Here is a 24,116-nt window from a genome sequence, read left to right as displayed (position 1 = left end):
GTAACAGCTTATACGCTACCACGACTGTGTTTGCTAAATAAATAATATATTCAGATTCACACGATCACTAGTGTCTAGTAAATGTTTTGAATGTTATGTTTCTTCTACTCATTGCGATGAATTACAACAGTGTTCATTGTTTCAAATAAGTACCACATTTGAAAATCGCCGCCTCTTTAATGAACAGTCACGAAGCTATGCTAGTGCTGTGTCAACATTTATACTGTGGCAGTAAGAGCTTTTGGAACATTGCCCTTAGGAAAACACAGCGTTCGAAAAAAAAAATTAGACTGACTGAAGTAATTTTTAGAAAGGGCGTTCAAAAAGTTTTGCACAGTCGTCTCTAATTTTTTTTATTTTTTGCAGGAGGAGAATGAAATTTTTTTGTGAACATACCTGTACTTGGAACATTTAGCTATACATTGAGCCTACTCAGTGTAGCCTCCATCAGCTGTGACGCATCTGGCCCAACGTTCTTTCCATTATACAGGGTGATTCAAAAAGAATACCACAACTTTAGGAATTTAAAACTCTGCAACGACAAAAGTCAGAGCTAAGCACTATCTGTCGGCGAATTAAGGGAGCTATAAAGTTTCATTTAGTTGTACATTTGTTCGCGTGAGGCGCTGTTGACTAGGCGTCAGCGTCAGTTGTTGCTAAGATGGCGACCACTCAACAGAAAGCTTTTTGTGTTATTGAGTACGGCAGAAGTGAATCGACGAGAATCCGCGGGAAACAACTCAGTATGAACGTGACTCGCCTAAGGTGAACGTTTTCTGTGCCGTTTCAGCCAATAAAGTTTTTGGTCCCTTTTTCTTCGAAGGTGCTACTGTAACTGTACTACAGTATCTGGAGATGTTAGAGAATTGGCTGTTCCCTCAGCTCGAACAAGAAGCACAACAATTCATATTTCAGCAGGATGGAGCGCCACCACATTGGCACTTATCTGTCCGTAACTACCTGAACGTCAACTACCCGAGGCGATGGATCGGCCGCCAGACAGCCCGTGACAGAGCACTTCATCACTGGCCTCCAAGAAGCCCTGATCTTACCCCCTGCGATTTTTTCTTATGGGGGTATGTTAAGGATATGGTGTTTCGGCCACCTCTCCCAGCCACCATTGATGATTTGAAACGAGAAATAACAGCAGCTATCCAAACTGTTACGCCTGATATGCTACAGAGAGTGTGGAACGAGTTGGAGTATCGGGTTGATATTGCTCGAGTGTCTGGAGGGGGCCATATTGAACATCTCTGAACTTGTTTTTGAGTGAAAAAAAACTTTTTTAAATACTCTTTCTAATGATGTATAACAGAAGGTTATATTATGTTTCTTTCATTAAATACACATTTTTAAAGTTGTGGTATTCTTTTTGAATCACCCTGTATAAATGCACTTTGGTAAAATTCTAGGTATTGACTTTTACACCATCGCTTGACACAGGAAATAAGGTCTATCTCACTATCAAATGTTTTACCGCGCAGGTGGGCCTTCAGACGACCAAACAGGTAAAAATCAGATGGAGCCAAGTCCGGACTACAGGGAGGATGAGGAACAATTTTACAACCCATTTTCCTGATTTTCTCCTGCGTCATAAGAGCTGTATGGGGTTTGGAATTGTCATGGTGTAGTCTAATGAGGTGACCCTGAAGCTGTGATCTGTGGGTCTTGATGGCACGTCGCAGCGTGTCCAGTGACAAACAGTAACGGTCCCGGTTAATTGTGGAGCCAGGTTCCAAGAAGTCAACACCACACTGATCCCAGAAGATGGAGGCCATCACCTTTCGGCCTACTGTTCGTGAAAGTCTTGGTTTCTTCTTCCGAGGGGAACCCGGATGACACCTCGCCATAAACAGGGAGCACTTCCTGCTAATCGATGTGGCAGAATGATCGCCGGTCTTGAAGAGGAAGTCCATCGCCGACCATTGTCGCAACCTGACACCTGTAAATAAAAGAAAAAAAACTTTTATATACCAACTTATAACTAAATGTTCCAAGTATGTTCACAAAAAAATTCATTCTCCTCCTGCAAAAAATAAAAAGATTAAAGACGACTGTGCAAAACTTTTTGAACGCCCTTTGTATACACCACAGGAACTGGTCGGAACGAATCGCGCCTTTCCGTGAGTTGTCAGTACTAGGAGACAAACAATGAAACATACCCCCTCTCACATCTTCAACTGAACAGGAAAACTACACTCTTGGGAAGCTTTAACGTTTTTGATTCGGCTTTTAGTTACTATTAGATGTATATTATTATACAATACTGTTGAGAATAGCGGGCCTCACGACTACTTGATTCGGGCCGCATCTTTGGTTTTCTTCGGGCAACACATCGCCTAGTATACGCTGGGAAAAGGAGTTAACAGCGGTCAACCTACCCCTGTTGTTAATGTGAATCTTGTTGGTGGTGGTGGAGTGAAGGTGTGCAGCCGGACTGGTAACAGCTGTGTGTGCGTGGAGCCGCGGGAGATCCCGGCTCGGCTCGGCGCTGCCAGCTGCCGCCCAATTTAGCGCTGTCAGCCGCGATGAGCTGATCGCAGCCGGCCGCTGCCTCTTGTGTGTCGTGCCCGCTGTCCTGCCAGCCAGCGAGCTCTGCCAGGGCACACACAGCAAGCAACTCTGCTAACATTCGTGGCTCGCTGCCCTTCCTTTGGTTCCAGTTAGAGATGGGCAAAACTGTTCTTTTCAGAGATCGGATCAGAACTGTTCACTCCCTGAAATGAATTAGCTCTTTTTCATGACTCACCACTCATTTACAATAGAAAATAAATGGAAGGCACATTGCCCTTTAAACTTGGTTTATTCCAGTACTATACCTGTATTTTGATCTTATTTGATCCTATTTTGAAGTAACACAGATAATGAGTAAGAATTTTGTATTGTTTATTGAAATTTCCACAATATGACAAAGTTTTTGATTATTGATTTATTTTGCGCTATCGTGGTTTTTTGAGTGATCGGAAAATGTTGTAACTTGAGATTTACATTAACAATATATTTGGCTATAATGTATTAAAATTTCATTAACCTCATACAAATAAATCGCAAGCCATATATTTTTAAAGTCAACGTTTCCTTCCGAAGACGCCTAAAATCGCAAAATCCGTACCAGAATAAGAAAAAAATATATAAATTTGACTGTAAAACGAAAGTGCTGCATATAGCCTTACGCAGAATAAAACAAGGAAAATATTGGTGTATCACATTTTGCGATACGTTTATCAGTTCGCTCGTAATTAAAGCGTAAATTCGAGTGTCCATAATAAAAATCCTATAGTAAGAGGAGTCGTCAGGAACCTAATCTGATCAGTTTAAACAAATAAAAATAAAAACAAATTATGTATACATAACATAATAATGTAATATACATAGCGGTATTACTACGAAGAACAATATCCAGTAGAGACGAACTCCGATGCAGAAGCACTGAGTCGAGCAGGTCGAGCCGCAAGCTGTATTACTGCGTGAGCTAAGACCGCAGAGACCAGAGTGACACCTGAGTTGCTTTGCTCAACGCTCTGGCTAGAGTCGAGAAAGGTGGGGTGAGCGTTGAGCGGGCGAGTTCCGAGGGTGGGGGGAGCGGTGAATGGCCACCACTCACCCGCTCCGAGACAAATCGTCTGTTCCCTTGCGAGCAGGTTGTTGCAAGTAGTTCCTATGTTATCCGCTAGGTGGCTCTCTGTCCTGTTGCTCGCATCAACTGCCCAGAGGGCAGGACGTGCGACTGAAACGATCGCCGACAGAGTGTGATGCGAAGTTAAGCTGTGCCAGACACTGCACGCGGCAGACGACGCACAGACGGCACGGCATATGTGAAACACAAAATCCAATGGGGCACTGCACAATGCAGGCAGCCAAGGTAGAAGCAGGGCAGAGGCCGGCGCTGGCTGTGTTGTGTGGTGTGCACTGTGCTGTGACCAGCAGAGGCGCTGCTGATATGCTCCGTCCCTCTCTCTCTCTCTCTCTCTCTCTCTCTCTCTCTCTCTGCCGTGGGAAACATTTGGAGCTACCGTTCTTTTTTTCTGAATCACTGATTGTTCACTCCTTTGAAAGATTCAACTCTATGAATCAGTTCAAGAGCGGATCCCCCATCTCTAGTTCCAGTGAGTCCTTCGTCCAGCAGATGTTGTGCAGAGCACAGATTCTTCTGTTTTACCCGCAGTTCTAGATTTCGTTTCCAATTACATTGTTTCTCCTGCTCTCGGGTGTGTTTCGGCAATCGCTTCTTCTGAACTTCGGGAATTTTAACAGTTCAACAGACGGCAGTGATACTTATCGCTACACAATTGAAAAACAAAAATAAAAAAGTATCCGAATAGTACAGTTTGTTCATGATTTACTGATAAGAGAGTTGTAAATATTTTTGCCGAGAAACATTCTCAGCTACACCACAGATATCCCCGAGCCATATCACACAGGAATACCACTTTCAAATACGATAAAAAGTGCTGTCGGCTGGCTCACGAACATACGCGACGGAGAAGCTGAATAAACTCGGAAAATGAAAGTATCATAACTACAGGGCATTCGGAAATTCCCGTTACAGAGTTCTAGGACTCACCCGTCAATGAGTACAGGAGCAGTTGCGCGTGCAGTGGATGTTACTCCCAGCGTCGTCTGGTATATTATTGTGTGTCACCGACAACTACGTCTATACCAATACCACCTCCATCACTCCATACCATCTCTTAACACTCACAGATACGTGAATGAATGTCGAACCAGATGAGAGAGGTAGGATAGACGTCAAATGACATCAACCAATCCGACGTAAGCACCCCCACCATGATTACCCTGTTGCAATCATACCTAGCAGACATGTTTCCGGGCATGAGTTCCTATTCAAAATATTACCTACTCACTCCCCTCAACATGTTCTAGAAGTCTATAACTGGGATTTCCGAGCACATTGCTTTTTCTTACAGGTTCAAATGGCTCTAAGCACTATGGGACCTCAGAAGTTGAGTCCCATAGTGCTCAGAGCCATTTGAACCATTTTTTTTGAGCTGAGTGCTCAGCGCATCAGACAGCCCTGTTGAGGGCCTGATTCAACTGCCTGTACTGCCAAGGATTTTTCCTTAGTGAGAGGACTGTAACGGGGTCCATTCGTGATGCCAAATGAGGAGCTACGTGAATGAGTAAACGGGAGACCTGTGTGGTGACCCGATGCCCCTTCGTACCGTATCTAAACGACGCCATGCGACAGAAGATCCTCTCACTGCGGTCTGTCGGAATCGCGTAGTCCTGTGGGCGTGATAGTAAAGTTTTTTTGTTAATGGTGACCGCACAAGCGACGGTTACCTTCAGCAGATCCTGGAAACCTACTACCTCCGCATATTATGCCTGGGCTTTGACGTTTGTGATTGATACCCAGCGATGTTACCCAATAAGTCTCATAAGCGGTCTTTGATTAATCATCATCGCAGATTTCACTCATGTTTATGGTATATGCAGTACATGACCAGAAATGAAACCGACAGATGAAGGAACGCCAGATGACCAAGCTTTTGGATAAAATAGCATTTTTGTCGCGTCGGTCGAGGCACGAACCATTTATGTTAGCGTAGTTTCGATGCAGCTGTTGGCGCAAGGGAAGAGTACAGGACGATAATCTGACGGTCGGGTCGTACGGACGATTCACTGTGTGGCCACATACTTTTCTCTCTGTCTCTCTTTTTACAAGGACATACTGAAAAGTAATTTTTCCGAGTTTCATAGATGAAAACTTTTTAAATAAAACAACTTTATTCATGTTTACATATTTGTTTCTCAACGTAGTCATCCCGGTGACGAATAGATTTCTCCGAGGAGTGACCTGTTTATTTGTTTCTCAACGTAGTCATCCCGGTGACGAATAGATTTCTCCGAGGAGTGACCTGTTTGTTGATACTGTGACTGCAGAACGTTCGAAACTGTTGACGGAGCCACAACCTCATCTCAGCTGGCACCGCTTCATCACTATCAAAGTGAAGTCCTAGAAGGTGTGCCTTTAAGTTTTCCCAACAGATGAAAATACGATGGCCCTAGTCGGAAGTGTATGGAGGATATAAGACGTCGGGTTGTTGCAGACGTCGCAGCGCGTGTGTGAGATCCGGCATTGTCGTGCTGAAAGGTGCTGCATGTGTGGACGAACTCTACGAATTCGAAACTCGATTACAGCCCGCTGTTTCTCATGCACGTACATAGTTACGTTACACACCGCCACACGCTACAATTCGGAGCCCTCTAACGGTGAGGGTTGCAGCTTCGTCACCGATGCGGCAAAGTCGACCGAGAAATATATCAGCCGATATGGAAAAGAAAAAAATAAATACCATTACTTTTCAGCACGCCCTCGTATGTTCAGTTTTTACGTTTTAAGTATTGTAGTTGTTAATAATTTCGTAAAAGGCTTGAAAGGGAAACAACGGAAACTTAGGAATTGCAAAATTGTCATTCGAGCGTAAAGGACTTCATTACGCATGGTTTGTTCTCAGAGTGTCGAATGAAAGAGAACCTTTTATAAACAAAAACTACGTATATTTTATAGGAACTTTAAAGGACAATAAATATAACGATAAAAATGTGGCGCTTATAGCGTGTGCAAGATGCCGAGAAAATTACTGCTTCTCCTGTATCTACGACGAATATCGTCGCAGCACGTATATATGATGAACTGTAAAATAATAAAAGTGTCCAATTTCATATACGGAGTTCACATACCCTCTACAATCGCTTTTTGGAAATTTATTTGCGTTACCTAATTTTCCTTTGCCTTTCCTTTTCATGCGTTTTATGAAAATACTAATTTATTTCATTTATTTATTTTGCGTATGGCAATACAGCGACAATATTTTATATAAGTACAACAATATGTAGACGAAATGTATAAAACAAAAGAATGTGTAAATAGTACATGTGTAAAAAACAAGCAATAGCACAAAAGGATGAAGTACAAACACTCAAGACAAAATAACTACACGTTAAAAGCTTGGCAAGCCTGACTAGAAACTCATTCATATATTTAAAGCTCAATATCTAGATTGCACAGCCAATCCAAAGCAGAGGGCTTCACATATATAACTTCAGAGACAGGTCCGGCGTATCTTCTTAAGGGGCATTCCTCAATAATATGGCGGACGTTCTGTTGTGGTGCTCCACAGTCACAGGCTGGTGAGTCGCATGGACCCCACTTGTACTTACATGCATTGCATCTTGCATGGCCCGTTCTGATACGGTTTAATTTAGTCCAGGTACATCTCTTCAGGTCAAAGTCCGGTAATCCAGAGTAGGATTGTGGATACCTTGTTTATTTATTCCAGAATCATTCCAAAAGAGCCGCCATTGCTCCTTGATGTTATGTTGATGTTATTGTGTATTAACCCATATAGGTTTCCGTGACTTGAAGCGGGTCGATGGTATTTCGTTCAAAACATCATGGATTGGTAGATTCTGTGGGTAATCTGAGTCATGAATTTTTGACCACTCTCTTGCTGCTGCTTCTCGCCTTCTCAATTGTGGTGGTGGGATATTGCTTAGAGTATGCAGCCAAGGGACTGGGGTGGATTTAATAGTACCCGTTATTATCGTCATACACTCGTTCAACTGGACGTCGATTTTCTTAGTATGAGTGCTCGAATGCCAGACAGCAGAGCAATATTCGGCAACAGGATATACCATGGCTATTGCGGCAGTACGTAAGGTGGATGCTTGAGCTCCCCAAGTCGAGCCAGCCAATTTTCTCAGGATGTTGTTGCGACTCTTTAGCTTTCGGCTTACGTTTTCTAGATGTTTTTTATAAGTCAGAAAACAAGAAAAATACTAATAAATACAATGTATTGGTCATTTTTTCGGTCTATTTGCAGTGTAAATATCGCAAACACTGAAAATAAAAAATAAAAAAGTTATAGAATAGAGACTCAAGGACACGGCCCTCGGGTTACCGTATGTACTCTTTCAGCTGCACCAAAACATTGCCCGGACATCACACTAATATAAATGACTCGTGTCTAGACCGATCCGCAGCAGAAATGAAATGCTTTCTTTCCAAACGCTTGGCCATCTGGAGCTACCACTTCAGTCACTTATATTCCTGGGCAAGCTCAGCATACATCATAAATTTGGACGAAAAATGTGATGTTGATTAGGCGCGCTCTCCTTCTCAGCGAGACAGAGAGAACACAACCTTACCATTTTAATGCATGCCAGTAAACGTAACATAACGTACACGGTGAACTGATTCATTCAAGGGTTACCGTAGAGAGGCGAATACCGCGTCTTACATTAAAGGAATAGGACAGGAGAAGGCAGTAGATGGCACAGTTGTAAGACATTCGATTCGTATTGCCGGCCAGAGTGGCCGAGCGGTTCTAGGCGCTACAGTCTGGAACCGCGCGACCGCTACGGTCGCAGGTTCGAATCTTGCCTCGGGCATGGATGTGTGTGATGTCCTTAGGTTGGTTAGGTTTAAGTAGTTCTAAGTTCTAGGGGTCTGATGACCTCTGCACCGCGCGACTGCTACGGTCGCAGGTTCGAATCCTGCCTCGGGCATGGATGTGTGTGATGTCCTTAGGTTAGTTAGGTTTAAGTAGTTCTAAGTTCTAGGGGACTGATGACCACAGCTGTTAAGTCCCATAGTGCTCAGAGCCATTTGAACCATTTTTTTGATGACCTCTGCAGTTAAGCCCCATAGTGCTGAGAGCCATTTGAACCAATCGATTCGTATTCGGAAGGTCACTGCATCAAATCCCAGTCTGGCTGACTAGATTGAGGTGTTCCAGGATTTTCCTAAATGAAAATAATATGGCCGATTTCCTTCCGCAGTCTGAGCTAGTGCTCCGTCTTTTCTGATTAAATCGTCGTCGACGGGACGTTAAATACTGATTTTCCTTTTTTCAAAAGGGTAAAGAATAAATTGAGTCAAAAAGGTACGCACAGCTCATTTGGAAGCGCTGGGTAAATTGCAGGGAACTGCGTGTCCTTTGTTCGCGGTGCTTGGTGATTCAGCTGCCGAAAAACGGTCGAGCGAACGCGGGGACGTGTGGGGGAGAACTGTCGGCTGCAGAGGGCAGGGCGAGGCGAGCACTGACCCCAGGCCAGGACGGGTCGGGCCGGGCCGGCGCCGGCGCCGGGGATCGATGGGGCCACGGCAGCGGGCGCGCGCCCTCGCCGCCCTAACGCGCCGCCCATCAGGCAGGTCGCGCAGGCCCGCCACGCCCACTGCGCCGCCGGCCACACCCGCCCCTGCTCGCACACGTCGGGGCTTCTCGATTTTGCGGATACTAGCTAGCTGCCGTCCGGGTATTCATCCTTCACACCAGCGCGGCACGGAACGCAGGGCGCGGCAGAGAGCACTTAAACTGGCGCCGAAAGGGAAGATGTCCGAGAGAAGTCCGACACCCTCTTCTCTGAAATTGTTTCATTAACGAATGTAGCGACGAGAGCGCAGGCGGCGACGAGCCCAAGCGACATATGACTTCACAGACAATACTAACGAGCTATCAATACTGGTTGTAGCAGATCAGGCGACAGCGACGGGAAGATGAGTTGACATAGAATAAGGAATAAACGTAAAGTACTAACAGCTAGTTACTAACGCAGGTGAACCCTACAAGGGGCGTTTAATTAAACACATTTTTCTCAGCCAATTTATTGTGAGCAATCGTGCAATATTCCCGCTTCAGTCCCTATAGTTCCATGAAGTTCGGATAAGTGCCGGCGCTGTAAGTAGCCTTCAAAATGGCGTCTGGAACGGAGGTACTTTCCAAGCAGAGAGCTATCACTGAGTTTCTTATGCCGGAAAACGCATGGCAAATATTCATAGATGCTTGCAGAATGTTACGAAGACCTGGCAGTGAACAAAAGCAAGGGGAGTCATTGGGCGAGGTGCCTGTCACCGTCGCAACAAGGTCGAAGAAACCGGTCCGATGTCCCGCGTGCCGGCCAGCTGCACACAGCTGTGCCACCTACAGTGTGGAACGAACGGACACAATCATTCGAGGTGATCGATGGATCACCTCGCTGCTGAACTTAACGTTTCTGTCGAGGATACTCAACGGTGTGTGCCCCTGGATTCCTCGCCGCCTAACAGAAGACCTTAAAGAGCAACGAAGGACCACCTGCGCGGAATTGTTTGCGTGCTACGAGGGTGCTCGTGACAATATTTTGTCGAACTTCGTCACTAATTATTAGAACAAACATATTTATAATTATCGACAAATAAATGAAGAAACGAGTGGAATTTTCCTGAAAATGTATGCCTGTTGTGATTTGTGTAATCCTTTATACATGTAATCTGGTAATGTACCCGGAACTACTTTGCAGCACGACGCTTCGCGATGCAGACACAAATGCAGGCCCCATTTGGCAATTAGCGATGAGATGTAGCAAGAATGAATAGTGTAGGTGCAAATTTTTTGAGTTTCACAGAATGTACTCTTGTACTACAAAAATGAAGGTTTGACAGGGAACCTAGCCGTTGCCTCGTACACTCTCGTCCTACGAAGCTCGAACGCTAACCGCTTGACCACCACGAACTCTTAACGTCCGATATCTACGCACAGACACATCCGTTACATATTAGACGCATAAAAGTTCTCTTGCGATTTTCTCGGAATTGCCAGAGTAGTGCACCTTACTACTTGCACATGGCCTACTGAAAGTTTACAAAGTTTGAAGTAAATCCGTGATCCCAACGTCGAGGTCTCCCCTTGTTAGTGCTGCCCGTGCGATACCGTGGCGGATCAGTAGTGCTCATACATACAAACACGCTAGAGGTACGAAGAACGTAGTCTAGGAAAACTAACAATACGGTCGTAATTAAACGTGACGTGGTAGTCACTGGAGTGTCACGAAGGCACGTGTATACCGTATTAGTAATGTGAGACTGTAAGACAAATGTAGAAATAGAGGATAGCATATGCTGCCGTGAAATGTAGATGAAAAACAGAACCTAATCTAAATGTAGAATCACAATATAAGAGGGCGAGAGGCTCGTTAACTATTGCTGTGGCCCTCGCGAGTGGTAGTAGATCGGATGGTGGCTTCACAGGAGCGATATTTAAACTCTTTCTTATTTCTTAGTACATAAATCATTCATTTTAAGCATTTTCGATTCCTGATTACTTTTAAGTCTCCTGTAATTTAACACTGTAAATTTATTAAAACTTAGATAAAATAGAAAGAAATCAAATAAAGCTTCATTTTATGTACATGTACATTTTAATAGCCATTGTGAAAGCCGGACGTGTCTTAGCCAGTAGATGGCAGGTTAAATGTAAATAGCAGCATACAAAATAAAAAAAAAATTGTAATCAAGATACTACTGTGATCCCTTCTTTCAATCGTCGCACGAACATGAAATATGATATATCGCTGTAAGTGAAATCGCTGATCATAGGAAATGGGAGTGGACATAATGGGATACCTAAAGAGTTCTACATAGATTTTCGAAAGTACTTCCTCCTCTTCTATATAGGAGTCCATAGTTGTTCACTGGGAGAAAGAAGCGTTCCAGGAAATTAAAAAAATTCGCGAATCATTCTCGTTTTCAGAAAGGGTCGGCAAACTGATGCCTATCTTTCAGTTGTTGAATTTCGTAACGCCTTTTTTTTGCTCGTGTTTGTGACCTTCCTGGAGACCGGGAATCTCTTCTGTCGAATTTGGGCTGTTCTTCACGAGACCCCAGAGGCATTAGATGCTGGCGTCCAGGTTCGTGGCGTGTGCCTTTTCCTCTTACTCCTCCTCCTCATCTCTCCCCCCCCCTCCCCCCAACTTTCCCCCCGGGAGACGTTCGAAACAGTCGCCTAGTAAGCAAAATTTGAGCCAACGGAATATCAAACCAGCTCTGTGACTGAAAGGACACCTCGCCGGGCGTTGGGTAACACAGCTGAATTCAAACAGTATATTACGAACGTAAGTTTTGACTCTAATCCAATCTGCCCCTTTGACGTATTATACCGTACACTTAAAAATGACTACCCAGCCTATTCTGAACAATAGTGAAAAAAGTTAAAATAAAATGATATTCTAACGCTAGTAACGACAGCCAGTGCTGCAGATTATTGTCATTCGAAAGTACTTGACAAAAGTTGATAGCAAATACTTCTTTATGGCAGTGGGTTTGCGATGTATCTCTCAAACGTTTGTGGATGTAACAACTTCAAAGATGTGTTGAGAAGTAAGGCCACTATTACTTCTTCCGTGAGCCTCTGTTATACCATATCGAATATAGCTTTTTATGAAATATTTCTATGCAGCCTCCTTTGCGTTCGCATTTAGCGTATTGTAAACTCGTAATGACCTCCTTCGATAATATTAAGGGAGCACGCAAGCCTTTTGGTAAGCAGATAAAGACTATCAAAACCTCACGTCACTTACATGCATACACTGTTGAAGTTTAACGTTCCGTAGTTGCCAAGGAAACGTAATGACTTCTGCGACTGGAATAGCAATTACAGAGCTCGCCGTTGCGAACTTTATTAAGGAGTTTCAGCGCCCAAGTTATTAACAGTGAGCTCAGCCGGAATGTGATTGTCCAAGTTCGGCAGTTGGCAGCTGGTCCCCCGTGGCGAACTTCTATCAGTGATGAAATCTGAACTACGCTGGGACCAGTAACATCTGACTTTGGGTAATGAACCAGCAACGATGCCTCCGCTTGGTAGAGATTATCTTATCACCTGCCATACTAATACATTTTATCGCTCCAGCCAACAGTGCCCATTTTATTAAAATGGTAACGTCTGTTGTCTTTCCTTGCACAGCTCACATGAATATTGGTTTTTCACAGCTCGTCTTAACAAAACCGTTTTTAATTAATGAGTGGTTGATCGGTTGGTGGTATTTATGTATAGAGCACTCAAAGTCAAGTTCATAAGCGTCATTACTATACTAATTTGAGACGAGTGTGGCTAAAATGTTTAACATTACGTCTGATCTTAATTAGTGTGTGGTAATCTGTGATACGCAGACTAAAAGACATACTTGTCTCACGCTGGCCTGCCGCAAGAACCTTGAATCTCAGCCAGGCATCTCCTTTTCATACAATCGGTTTTATGTGATCATTCCGCTTTTATCTCGCTCCAGACAGTTACTGTTAGGTGTTACACGGCAGTAGTGTCCAGTATCAGTAGCGATAATAGGCCTCTCCTCCTCTCTCTATATCAACTGCAAGACTCTGCTCGAGTCGTCGATCCTCTAGTCAACACTACTTCTTGCATTTCGCTACAATTCTGTCTATGTAACTTTCCTGTAGGCAACAGCATGTCATAGCTAAATCAGGTGGCAAACTCCGCTTCATTGGTAGTATACCTGGAAAATGCAGCCAGTCAACAAAAGAGATCGCTTACAAGACTCTCGAGCGATCCATCCTAGGACATTTCTCAAGTGTGTTGAAATACATGAAAAATAGGATTGACAGGTGATGCTGAACATACACATGGCGGTCAGAAACAGTCTGAAAAGCTTGTAAGGCTGTTGCAGGGTAGGTTGTGCTGAGAAATAATTGTTAAGAAAAAAATTCTTCGCGCCGCTTCCAATTTAATTAGCACTGAAATTGGCCAATGAGGCTGTTGCGCGCGGAAATTTGAGCAATTCGCCAGATACAATTAGTTTCAGTGGTTCTCACAGCGTAGGTGACAGCGCACGGTTTTTGTATCGCTGTCTTGTTAGGAGGAAACCTAAAGAGGAACAGTTTTGGCGACACCATCTCTGGCGGGTTGCTTGAATTTGCGCGCGCAACGGCCTGATTGGCTAACTTCAGTGCAAATTAGCTCGGAGACGGCACAACGTCTATAATTTTTTTCTTAACAATTGTTTCTCAGCACAAGCTATTCTGCAACACCCTTACAAGCTTTTCAGAATATTTCTGTTCACTCTGCGTAAGATGATCACACGGGAGATTATGACGAAAATTCTGAAGAACCTGAACTAGGTGAGGCCAAAGCTTATTTACAATGTTTCAATAACCAGTATTAAGTAAGGTGTCTAGGAATATACTACAGCCAAGATTAGACTATTGCAGCGCCTTGGGAGCCATTAGAGCAGTCATTCATTCCGTACTTCATACTTGAATGGAACGAGAGTAAATCTTAACATGTTGTGGAATGGAGAGTAAACTCTGCCAAGTACTTCCTAGTTGCTTGCAGAGTATATACGCAGATGGTTGTGTTGAAGATGGTATGGCGTTGCCTTCTCTTACGTTCGAAGTAACATACCCAGCCAGTTATACTGAAACCTACAGTTTATCAAATACCCCGAACCACGATGGAACTTGGTGTGATCACACATACAAATCATTGCTTGAACTGAAATAGGCGAAACAATCGTACGAATAACTGTGGTTTACATCCCGAACCTCTGGATTCGTATTCTGACACTTAACTGATGGACACACACCAGGCTGCACGAGACTTCAGTCCGTCTCAATTGCTATTCCTAATAATCACTATTAGGCTTAACGTGAAAGGTTCACACTCAAAGAGCATCAGCAGCTTTTGAGGTTTCCCTGCCTGTAAAGCCACGAAATCCGTACCCTTTTCGATATCACTTCTGTTGTGATAGGTTAAATACTTATGCTAGACTTTTGCTTCACGAATATTATCTCTCTGAGACAATCTCCCGCTCAAGAAAGATTATGGAAATTATAAGTATCAGTTGTCGATATACAATCTTTGAAAATCTGTGTTGCCACGTGTTAACGTTAATAGATCAGTGAATCAGTTTGCACTCTCGCAGTAGATCGGATTCCGCGTGACCTTGATCACACGAGCAGCTGCCAGACGTGAACCTGCCGGATGCATCTGTTGTTTTATGACATCCGCTGCGCCCGTTTAATATTCGCCACAGCGGAGCACAGCTTCGACGAGGAGGCCCGTCGTAAAACCGTGGCCGCCCGCTCGCACATCTTGCATGGTAACTACAGAAGCGTGTTTACCTGCCTGCGCCTTGCCACTGGCATTTTCATTTCTCCGTCCTCCTATGCCTGACAGCTGCTCAATTGCGTAGACCTGTGACGCTACTGTTGTGGTTGCAGTCCCTCTGCTGGCAAGATATATTTTCGATTTCTTTCAGGAAGGAACAGAAAAGAGATATTACCGAGAAGCCATTGTATTACTCACTAGCAATTACATTTCACGTGTGAAAACTGCGAATTCTTTCCGATTGAGTATGTGGCCAAACGTCGTCTTTATACAACTGGACAAGGAAGTGATGCAGATTAGCAACTTTAGACGGTTTTTTAGAAACAGCTGGATCAATTTCAGTTCTTTGCTTTTAGCGTTATTTCCTTGAATTATTTCAGATGAATACTGGGTTGGTTTATACAACAAAAAAATGGTTGAAATGGCTCTGAGCACTATGGGACTCAACATCTTAGGTCATAAGTCCCCTAGAACTTAGAACTACTTAAACGTAACTAACCTAAGGACATCACACACACCCGTGCCCGAGGCAGGATTCGAACCTGCGACCGTAGCAGTCCCGCGGTTCCGGGCTGCAGCGCCAGAACCGCACGGCCACCGCAGCCGGCGTTCATACAACAAGACCACGGCTAACTGCACTCCATATCTAATGACTTCAACAGCAAGAAGAACATCTTCCTTCCTTTCACACCATTGATACAGAGGCAGACGTGATAAAAAAACCTATCCGAACAACGCGATCTCGTGTACGAGGAAACATCGCAATGAACGTCTCAAAGCCGGCCGGGGTGGCCGAGCGGTTCTAGGCGCTACAGTCTGGAACCGCGCGACTGCTGCGGTCGCAGGTTCGAATCCTGCCTCTGGCATGGATGTGTGTGATGTCCTTAGGTTAGTTAGGTTTAAGTAGTTATAAGTTCTAGGGGACTGATGACCTCAGAAGTTAAGTCCCATAGTGCTCAGAGCCATTTGAACGTCTCAAATAATACGTTGAAAGGCTGGCGATGAAATTGTGATCAGAATGTGCATTGTTGATCAACAGAATAATTCAGTCAGTCTAAAAAATTTGTTGGATGACATCTAAGCGGTACTGCTGAACCAGAAATCGATGTGTCTTTGGCGGACGTCTACTATTCCGGTCTTAAATCCTTCCACCCATTTTCCAGTTTTAGTTGTCTCGCAATTCCTAGTTCTACAGGATTTTTTCCGGGAGCTACACAGAGTGAAGTGCTTTAGGCTAGGCGCGCATGAGCGATTTTTCAGTCGGCCGATGACATTATTGATTCATTAGGATACTGATATATATACAGGAATGGCCTATACTCAGGAATATGACAGGTACGATCATTCGAAACAAAAAAGTCTAGTAAAAATCGGCTCTAAAAATACACCTGAATATTTGTATCATATCCATGAATACTGAGCATTTCTCCTTGGACAGCCTGTATAAGTACACGCAAGGACAGAAGAAAATTCGGCCAATAGTGAAGTCTGTAGCACAACACAAAATTATTGCCCGAGGGGTTTTGCATATGCTGTTTTCAAAGTCGGATAACGCTGTATTGATTTTAGTCGGCCGACTGATCGGAATTTTTGAGAAAACATCGCAAGATAAACTTTATTTAGCTATGTTTCATATTTTAAAGAAGTAATATCGAATTTGTTAATATTTGCAACTATTGTTCCTCAGTTTATACTTTATAGTTCAGTTATGTTTATGACGTAAATGATAACATATATCATCCGTCTTCTGAAAATTGAATGTTAATATTGTTTTCAAAGAATCTATTTTCCTTATTCTTTTCGACTCTCGTTGTAGGGACTAGACAAGCACAGTATAAGTTTCCATTTTACTGTATGTCTTACTTAGGCATTTCACTGGGCATAACGTTGCATAACTGAGGCTGAACTTACTAAAGGATTAACTGAGGATCATGGGGGAAAAAGCACTGAAGTTGTCTTACGCGAATAGATGAAACTTGTAAATTTTTCGCCCGTATTGCAATAGTTCCGTGTACGCTACTTTCGTTATCGGCCGGATACAGTCGGTCGACCGAAAAAGCGGTCATGCACGTGTAACCTTGCTCGGCAGTGAAGTGCGCGCTAAGAGCTTAGGCGTGTACTTCAGCGGTGCCCAGAGAGGAGAGTTGGAGGTGGGCCTACAAGAGGGAGCGGTTTGCGCACGCAGGCTCGCGAATTGCCCCTTAGCCGGCGCCTCCCCTGCAGCACTTCCGGCGCAGACCGGGTTGGGGGACGCCATATGGCAACCGGCACCAGCAAGGCGGCGGGCGGCAGGCCTGTGTCTCGAATCCAGACTACGGCGCCTTGCGAACGACCAGACCGACCAGACAGTTGTCTCGGCCTGCTGCCGTAGGAGAAGAGGACCGAGATAAATAGTAGAGATATATTCACCCTGGAAAGCGTCTACAACAAAAACTAATCTGGAAATAGGAAGAAAGTTTTTCTGTGATCGTGCTGTGGATTGTCCGTGCCATTGGTAAATCCTTGGGATGCCAACACAAAGATTCAGGTATCACTTTATCGGCTCACTGCATCTGAAAACATTTACACAAGTTTCACTTAGTTAAATGTGTGTCATTTGTTCGTCACTAAATGATAGGAACAATGTACGAGTCCTGTATTGCTGTCCTGAGGTAGTGCACGGTTTCCGTTTGCCTTGTTTGAAGTGTGTGGGAAACGCGGTACATTTAAATATTAATGTTAGAAGAGCGCTTAAGGCCGCCTGATTATTTTAAACTGTGGCTAGAAATGTGATAGCCCCAGTAGAGAGGGGATACATATAGTATATCAGATAGTGACAGTGTCATCAGCATCTGGCTTCCTGTGGCCAGTATTCAGACATATTACAGGAAAGATCATTCGAAGCCGTAAAGTCTAGTAAACGTGGGCTCTAAAATACATACCTTCAAAGCTATGGGCACTTCTTCATCTTCGATGCATTGAAACAAATCTCTTCTATTACAAGCTCTTTCCTTTCTGTGGTTTGGGAGGAGGTATTATGGACCAAAATAAGAGAAAATTATCCAGTAAACAGAGCTACAAGCAGCTGTAAGGAATAAAACAAGAGCTTATAGCTCTTAAAGTATGCATTTAGAGCCTGTCTTTAGTAGACTTCTTTGATTAGAATGATGTTTCCTGTCATATCCTTGAATATTGACGATCACTCATGGACACATTGTACAGATATCAAACCAAGCACAGAATACAGACCTGATTCAGGATGATTGTCATAACTGTGAACCTCGAAGTGCATCTATTACGTATTATTCAGGATGTTTTCTTCTTGTATCATAGTTATCGGATGTACCAACAGCACAGTTGGTTTACATTTTTGTTCGTAAACATTCTTATAGGGAATCATTTTTCGCACACCCGCGTTTAGTTTTTCATATATGATAAACAATTGTATATTCTGAGTGTTCAGGAATACAGCTTCGCTGTAATGGACAAGAATTTCTTTGACGTTGACCTCCTGCGACTGTTTGGTATTTAATTGTATAGTGGTTGTAATGGAAGCCTATGCCGCATAATGTTGCCTTTGAATTGTTATGGATGACAGTGGAAAGAAAAGAAGGTACAAAGGGGAAACTGACGTTGCAACCTAGCAAACTGGTGCTGTAACTCCTCAAAAAAGCCACCCGAGCCAACGTCACCATGCAACTGATGAGGCGCGATAAACAACATAACAACGAATACTATATCCACTCACTCGTTAATATACGGCGAAGGGATCTGGAATTGAACGATGGACATTGGAACACGTTTTGTGACCAAGGTTTATACCTTATTAGCTCTCCTTCTCTTCCTGGGCAAAATGTGCTGCTGAAAATTATGTCCACCGCCAGTATTGAAACGTGGCAGTTTTGGGCGGAGCATCGCCGAAATTTCAGCGACGTAAACAGAACATCTAACAGATTTTTAAGTTTGAGTAAAACACAAATTTTATATTTGACTGACTATGTGATTCTTTGTTACTCCGAAGATAAAATGCATGCAATAACAATCACGCGCCATATCCGTATTTTCTAGATTTTTAATACCCACAATCTTCTGTAAACTACACAGTTCATGGCCCTCATCGGTTTGTTATATGTTCCTTGGATGGGAAAGAAAGTATATGCTGAGAGCCTGCAGCCGCTGGAGGGATATGTATAAGAGACAGAAGGAGAACGTGGTTCTCGCATAAACTGTTTTTTATATTAAGAAAAAGGTACTCCGTGTCCTCTCGTCTGTCAGGAGCAGCAGCGTAAAGTCTGCGTTCGTAAGTAATTCAGCGAGCGCCTAACGAAACCGATGCAGTAACCCGCCGCTGAGTGTTGCACGTACGTGTCGACACTTACGTCTTCTCAGATAGCCACGTGTCCACGCTTTCGGTTGCACTCCCTGGCTGACAACAGCTGTCCCCATCGCTGCCGCAGTAGTTAAGTTTTAGGAAAGAAACATCTTTATTGCTAGATATCAAGACAGTTCAGATTTCACAACTACAATAACTCAGTGTGTCTCAGCAGTTCATGATAATACTGCAGGCAGAGGGAAAGGCTTTCCGCAAATGTTATGTGTAATCTAGGGTATTCACTCTCGGTAAAACCATAGCCAAACTAGAAGAAGGACGAAAGAAAGAACGACATTTCGGTCATGATGGTGACGACGGTTTTTATTGATATGCCTTTTAAAAATGATTTTCGTTTTGGACACAATCACATATAATTACAGTTAGAAGACACCGACAATTTCTTGTCCAAATTATATCTGATTGTGGAGAAAAATAAACCACTTTTAAGCGGGAGAAAATAGTTTAAATAACTGTATCGAATTGTTACATCTGTTTTGGCTCATGTTCCGCTGCAGATCAAGCCATTCTTTTAAGAATGGCCTGGTAATTTGAAGAGCATATCTCTGAAAATAATCGTGAAAATGGAATTTGAGCTGGAGACCCATGATAATAGAAGGGAAAAGGAAGGAACATCAAAATATAACGTGGCACCTATGACGAGGGTATTATATACGGAGGACAAGTTCGGAATGGATAAGGAAAACAGCGGTGTCTCTTTTCGAATGAACCACTCCGATATTTGGCTTGAGCGGGTGCGGGAAGCCAAGCTTAACTTCAGAATGGTTCGTCGCACGCATGTAAGAGCTCCCGTCCTCCCGAATAAGAGTCCTATGTCTTAAGAATGCGATATCTCGCTCGGAAGGAGATGGAAATAGAATCACACCGTTGATGTTGACATTACTGAAGGCATTCTTTTTAGCCACATGGGTTTACTCTGGAAATACAGAACATCTGATAAAAATAGTGACAGCCGGCCAGAGTGGCCGAGCGGTTCTTGGCGCTACAGTCTGGAACCGCTACGGTCGCAGGTTCGAATCCTGCGTCGGGCACTGATGTGTGTGATGTCCTTAGGTTAGTTAGGTTTAAGTAGTTCTAAGTTCTAGGGGACTGATGACCTCAGAAGTTAAGTCCCATAGTGCTCAGAGCCATTTGAACCAAAAATAGTGACTTCAGTAAACACACAAAAAAAAGAGGAGAAATCGCGAAGAAAGCAACTATAACCCAAAACTTATCTGCACAGTGTGATAACTTTGTCAAAGTGTACAAACAACAACAGGATATAATGAAACACGGAAGAATAGTTAAAGAGTGAGTTGAAATTAGAACAAAAAAAATTGGATGTGTCAGTTTGGTTAACACAATGCTGTACATGGCGAAATCTTCGAGCTTGACAGGAAGTGATACCACTCTTCTTACAAAGCTGCACTCATCCTGCGGTTTGTGATGCTCTTAAAAGTACAGTGAACTCTTTTTTTTTTTTCAGAAATATTGTAGAACTGAGTTTCGATTGTTTGTATAAGACAGGACAAAGAAACTGGAAGTAGATTGTGTTTGCAAAACCGGAAGGATCACAATCATATGAAGCTGAACTTTTCGCTTTGTGGTCTTACAGGGGGTGGGTGTACACCTCTATGAATCCTACTTACTGTGCTCGTAAAGTCATTTCTACGGCGGCTCTAGGAAGGGAGTATCCTAGTCGGGATGTAGGTTTGGTCCTATTATTCCATTTTAGGATAACATGAAACATCGGAACGTTAGGTTGTAGTTATAAATAATTGCCAACAACTGTAAGCATTAGAATTGCGCACAATTAACCTGTACTTGAGGTTGACCTGCCTCGTCAGGTAAATCAACATGAATGTTTATATGCCTCTGAACGTGTCCTAATCTAGCTTACGTTATTCTTTTGATCCTACGCGAAATACGCCGTGGTTACAGTATAATGGTCGCACAACGTTCTTCGAATACAAGTTCTCTAAATTTATTCAACATGATTTCGTCAGAACTGTGTCGTCTTTCTTCCAAGGATTTTCGTTTATGTTCGTAAAGCATTTTTCTGTTACACTTTCATATGGGTTGTAACAACGTTTTACGATCCTAGCAGCCCATCTTTGAATTCGTTCGATGCCTGTTGTCACGCGTACTTCAGAAAGACTCCAAACAATGGAACAGTACTCTGGAACTGGTCGCCAGTACTCTGGAACTGGTCGCCAGTACTCTGGAATTGGTCACACTGGCATCCTGTGTGCAATTTCCTTTACAGATGCAGTGCACATTGCCGCCAACTTTCCAACTAATCTGTGTCTTAAATTCTCCTTCCCTAATAGACCTACGTGGTGGTCCTCTTTCATATCGCGAAGTAGTATTACCCCTGAATACTTAAACTTGGTGAAGTCCTCAAGATGTTCACCATTAATATTGTAATGAGATACTATGGGGCTTTTTCTCTTTCTTATTAGATTTACCCTGCGTTCGTCAATAATTAAAGAGACCTGCCATTCATTGAACTTCCAGTCTGTCAGTGTCCCTCCTAGCAAATGCCGTTTACAGGTGACACAAGAAGATCGCTTGTGTTATTTCATGCAGCACTGCTGCTGTAACAATGTAGCCATTGTTCGTGCCAGTTCCTTTCGCTTACCGGAATCATGGTAATTTTCCCTACTTTCTGGAAACGATTTTAGAACACGGCAAACCGTGTACTGCGCAGCACGACACAGATCGGTAGATCTCCACGGGCCGCTGTCAGGTGCCTTATATACAGGTCACGGCGACGGGAGGCGCGACACGTCGTCCAGATCGGGCGGCAGGAAATGCGGCGTGGCGTCTGTCGGCGCAGAGCGCGTCAGCGTCAGGAAGGCGGCCTTCCGTCAGCAGCGCCGCTCCGGGCCACCGCTTCCGGCATCGTGTTCCATGTGGGTCGCGTCGCTACCTCACATTCTTATGTAAAAGGTGGCTCCGCGGGTAACTGCCACAATCCAAACACAGCCGTCGGAAGTTCGATGCTCGGTCGGTCCTAGGATTTTTTTTTTCCCGTCACTTATCGTTTGTTTCAACTCTGGCAGTGATCTGTCAATGTGAAAAATACCAAGTTGCTCCGTGGTTCCGTCCTCCGGTAAGTCAGTTAGAAGGTCGGGGCAAGGTAAAGGCTTACTCCCTCCATCAGGACCATGTCTAGTAAAGCACTGTGGTGTTCAGTCTTCGAACTGATGTCAGCTTTACTTTCTCTCCCCATCTTCTCAATGACCACTATGTCCAAGGAATTAAAGCTCCGAGTCCTTCTTTTTCGTTTATCATTTTAGCCACATGATGAAAAACAACAGATGGCATATATCAACACACGTGCAGGTTGGTGCGTGTAGTCAGTAATTAGCAAGGGTCTATTACACTGTAGCCATCCTCTTCTTACAACCACGCTGGGCTTATGGGAGAACCCTGGTCGAAATGGTTGACCTCACCTGACCTACAAAGTTTGTTCAGTAAGTAATGCCAGAAGGTTGTTCAACTCGAAGGTTGGTTTGAACACCACAATGCTTTACTAGGCATGACCTTGTTGAAGGTGGTCTGTGCCTTCCCCCGATTTTTTTAACTGACTTACATCAGTCACACGGGGAGTACAACTTGGCGTGCATCCGTACCTCTGTGCAATTCGTCTGTTTTCATATCAAGAAATATTGCCAATGTGAATGATGTGATAAGAGACAGATTGAATCTTAGGTCTGACCGGGGATAGAATCACAGATTTGTAGATTCGTAGCCTGGCACGTAACCAAATAATTCCTAATATAGTCCGTAGCTCGTGGTCTTGCGGTAGAATTCTTGCTTCCCGCGCACGGGGTCCCGGGTTCGATTCCCGCCGGGGTTAGGGATGTTCCCTGTCTCGAGATGACTGGGTGTTGTGTCGTCTTCATCATCATTCATCCACATTACGGTCGGAGGAAGGCAATGGCAAACCACCTCCGCTAGGGCCTTGCCTAGTCGGCGGTGCGGGTCTCCCGCATCGTCCCCTACGCTCCTCGGAGTATGGGACCTCATCATCATCATCACCCCTAAATGCCGCAGACAGGTACTACAGTGTACTATACGCTGTAATGAAACTAATGGTCCGATAAGAAGTATGTGCTGAATCGCAGTTCGGCGTGGCTACGCCCTTGTCCGCCGTAGCATTTGTCTTAGGATTGCACGGCCATGTCCGAACTAATTGAGGCAGTGTTTAAGGTACGTGACTGCGATTTAGGAGCAGATAATTACGGATTTCCGCCCTGCCATTCAGATTTATGCGCATCAGTGCCCCATAAATCGATTGGGTGAATGCTCTGATGACTCCTTTCTTTCACATCCATGTCCTATCCATTCCGCCTCTAATGACCTCACCATCGACGGTTCTTTGTACACTGATCGTCTTTCCTTCTGACATGTACTGCAATAAGGATACCATCAGACTTCACTGTACGCGATGAGACATGCCTCAAAGACAAATCATGTCCGGAGGTGTACTACACAATGATATGCACGTCGGTGATCCTATTCCCTTCGTTCGTAGCAACTCATAGATAGACTCATTGAATCAGGCGTCGTCTGAGCGCTGCGATCTTACCAGACTGCATCACTTTATTGGTCTCTTTTGGCGTACGAGCCTCTGGCAGCCTTGACTCCCTTCCCGGAATCAGTTTTTGCAGAATGAGGAAAAAAGGCACCGCGCTGAACAGGACTGGTGATGAGGCCGCGGAATTCCTCGCCGCATTTGTTTTTTCTTTCGTCTTGTTGTGACGGCTCCTCCAGGGACTAGCTTCAGGGTCATTCGCATCTTATGCGCGGATGTCCGAGACCTCTTGTCTGCTCACGGTGGTTATAGTTAAAATTCCGCT

The 24,116-nt window shown here is 44.0% G+C and overlaps 1 protein-coding gene and 1 non-coding gene across 3 annotated transcripts in view; both read left to right on the top strand.

The window, feature by feature from the left end:
* Positions 1-24,116, top strand: part of LOC126162662 (ski oncogene) — a 654,130-nt gene that overhangs the window by 464,265 nt on the left and 165,749 nt on the right. The window lies entirely within an intron of this gene.
* On the top strand, positions 15,683-15,766 carry Trnas-gga (transfer RNA serine (anticodon GGA)). The gene is given in 2 exon segments: positions 15,683-15,722; positions 15,732-15,766. It is a non-coding gene; the product is annotated as a tRNA-Ser (tRNA).

The sequence above is a fragment of the Schistocerca cancellata genome, chromosome 2, assembly GCF_023864275.1.
Source record: "Schistocerca cancellata isolate TAMUIC-IGC-003103 chromosome 2, iqSchCanc2.1, whole genome shotgun sequence".
In the NCBI taxonomy this organism is placed as follows: domain Eukaryota; kingdom Metazoa; phylum Arthropoda; class Insecta; order Orthoptera; family Acrididae; genus Schistocerca; species Schistocerca cancellata.
This window is presented reverse-complemented; position numbering and strand designations above follow the sequence as displayed.